This window comes from Arachis stenosperma, chromosome 5 (assembly GCF_014773155.1).
Source record: "Arachis stenosperma cultivar V10309 chromosome 5, arast.V10309.gnm1.PFL2, whole genome shotgun sequence".
NCBI classification, from domain to species: Eukaryota; Viridiplantae; Streptophyta; class Magnoliopsida; order Fabales; family Fabaceae; genus Arachis; species Arachis stenosperma.
Window position 1 is genome coordinate 98,744,602 of NC_080381.1, and position 3,060 is coordinate 98,747,661.

Here is a 3,060-nt window from a genome sequence, read left to right on the forward strand (position 1 = left end):
TTTTTGGCGCCGTTGCCGGGGATTGTTCGAGTATGGACAACTGACGGTTCATCTTGTTGCTTAGATTAGGTATTATTTTTCTTCAGAGTTCTTAAGAATGAATTCTAGTGTTTCAAGGTGATGTTCCTATCATCACCAAAGCTGATTGATTCTTATCAATTTAGCTCTTGAATGCAATGTCCTGCTGAAGCTTGGCTAGCTATGTCTAATTCCTTTAGACTAAAGCTTTAGACTAACATTGCATGATTCCTGGAATTCTCATTAAGAATTTTGATACCTTTATTTTCTTTTTCACTTAATTTTCGAAAAATCCAAAAAAAATTACAAAATCAAAAAACCAAAAAAATATTTTATGTTTCTTGTTTGAGTCTAGAGTCTCATGTTAAGTTTGGTGTCAATTGCATGTTTCTGTTCTTCTGCATTTTTCGAATTCATGCATGTGTCTTCATTAATCTTCAAGTTGTTCTTGATGATTTCCTTGTTTTGATCTTTGAATTCTATTGACTTGAGTATTTTTGTTGTTTGTCATATGCATTCTCATTTTGTTAGTATCAATAGTATACAAACTGCTAAGTTTGGTGTCTTGCATGCATTGTTATTTGATTTTAGTTGCATTTTGATTATTTCTCATTATTAAAAATCCAAAAATATTTTTAATTTGTGTCTTTTCAAGTCAATAATACAGAGAATTGAAGATTCAGAACATACAGCAGAGGAATTATACAGAAAAAGCTGGGCATTCAAAAATGCCCAGTGAAGAAGACAGACTGGCGTTTAAACGCCAGCCAGGGTGCCTGGCTGGGCGTTTAACGCCCAAAAGGGTATAGTTTTGGGCGTTAAACGCCAGAATGTATACCATTCTGGGCGTTTAACGCCAGGTTGGTGCTAGGGGGAAGATTTTGTTTTCAAAATCAATTTTTTTCAAGTTTTCAAAGTTTTTCAAAATCAAATCTTTTTCAAATCATATCTTTTCAATCAAATGTTTTCAAAATCAATTTCTTTCCTTTTCAAAGATACTTACTAACAATTAGTGATTTGATTGAACATTTAAGTATGTTGCCTTTTCTGTTGAGAAAGGTTTAATGTTTGAATCATATCTTTCTTGTTAGGCAAGTCATTAATTTTTAAAAAATCAAATCTTTTTAAAATGTTTTCAAATCATATCTTTTCAATCATATCTTTTTAAAACCATAACTTTTCAATCAAATCTTTTAATCACATCTTTTTCAAATAGTTTTCAATCAAATCTTTTTATTTCTAATTTCAAAATCTTTTCAAAAATCACTTGATTTCTTTTCCACTCTTATTTTCGAAAATCAATTAAGTGTTTTTCAAAATGTTTTCAAAATCTTTTACTTAATTTTCGAAAATTACTTCCCTTCTTCTCACATCCTTCTATTTATGGACTAACACTATTCCTTAATGCAAAATTCGAACTCCATCTTCTTTGATAAGTTCGAATTTTCTACTTCTGTCTTCTATTTTTCTTTTCCTCTGACACCTCAAGGAATCTCTATACTGTGACATAGAGGATTCCATATTTTCTTGTTCTCTTCTCTTTCATATGAGCAGGAGCAGAGACAAAGGCATTCTTGTTGAAGCTGACCCTGAACCTGAAAGGACCTTGAAGCGAAAGCTAAGAGAAGCTAAGGCACAACTCTCTGTTGAGGACCTGACCGAATTCTTCCAGGAAGAAGACATGGCAGCCGAAAACAACAACAATGCCAACAATGCAAGGAAGGTGCTGGGTGACTTTACTGCACCTACTCCCGACTTCTATGGGAGAAGCATTTCTATCCCTGCCATTGGAGCAAACAACTTTGAGCTTAAGCCTCAATTAGTTTCTCTAATGCAACAGAATTGCAAGTTCCATGGACTTCCATTGGAAGATCCTCATCAGTTTTTAGCTGAATTCTTGCAAATCTGTGACACAGTCAAGACTAATAGGGTTGACCCTGAGGTCTACAGACTTATGCTATTCCCTTTTGCTGTAAGAGACAGAGCTAGAACATGGTTGGATTCTTAACCTAAAGAAAGCCTGGACTCTTGGGAAAAGCTGGTCAATGCCTTCTTGGCAAAGTTCTTTCCACCTCAAAAATTGAGTAGGCTTAGAGTGGAAGTCCAAACCTTCAGACAGAAGGATGGAGAATCCCTCTATGAAGCTTGGGAAAGATACAAACAATTAATCAGAAAATGTCCATCTGACATGCTTTCTGAATGGAGCATCATAGGTATTTTCTATGATGGTCTCTCTGAACTATCCAAGATGTCCTTGGATATCTCTGCTGGAGGATCTCTTCATCTGAAGAAGACGCCTACAGAAGCTCAAGAGCTCATTGAAATGGTTGCAAATAACCAATTCATGTACACTTCTGAAAGGAATCCTGTGAACATGGACAAGTCAGAAGAAAGGAGTTCTTGAGATTGACACTCTGAATGCCATTTTGGCTCAGAACAGATATTGACTCAACAAGTCAATTTGATTTCTCAAAGTCTGTCTGGAATGCAAAATGCACGAAACAGTACTAAGGATGCTTCATCTGAGGAAGAAGCCTATGATCCTGAGAACCCTTCAATGGAAGAGGTGAATTACCTAGGAGAACCCTATGGAAACACCTATAATTCTTCATGGAGAAATCACCCAAATTTCTCATGGAAGAATCAAGAGAGACCTCAACAAGGTTTTCAATAATATAGTATGGTGGAAGAAACAGGTTTAGCAATGGCAGCCTTTTCCATCATCTTCTCAGCAACAGACAGAATTCTAAGCAGAACCCCTCTGACTTAGCAACCATGGTCTCTGATCTAATCAAAACCACTCAAAGTTTCATGACTGAAACAAGGTCCTCCATTAGGAATTTGGAGGCACAAGTGGACAGCTGAGCAGAAAGTTACTGAACTCCCCTCCTAGTACTCTCCCAAGTATACAAAAAATCCAAAAGGAGAGTGCAAAGCCATAACCATGGCCGAATATGGAGAGAAAGAGAGGAGGTGGACGCCACTGAGGAAGACCTCAATGGGCGTGCACCAACCTCCTCTGAGTTCCCCAATGAGGAACTA

The 3,060-nt window shown here is 36.6% G+C and overlaps 1 non-coding gene across 1 annotated transcript; it reads right to left on the reverse strand.

Annotated features, from left to right (window-relative positions):
* Positions 1-2,104: 2,104 nt before the first annotated feature.
* Positions 2,105-2,208, reverse strand: LOC130983436 (small nucleolar RNA R71). The gene has a single exon (XR_009087427.1). It is a non-coding gene; the product is annotated as a small nucleolar RNA R71 (small nucleolar RNA).
* Positions 2,209-3,060: the final 852 nt, after the last annotated feature.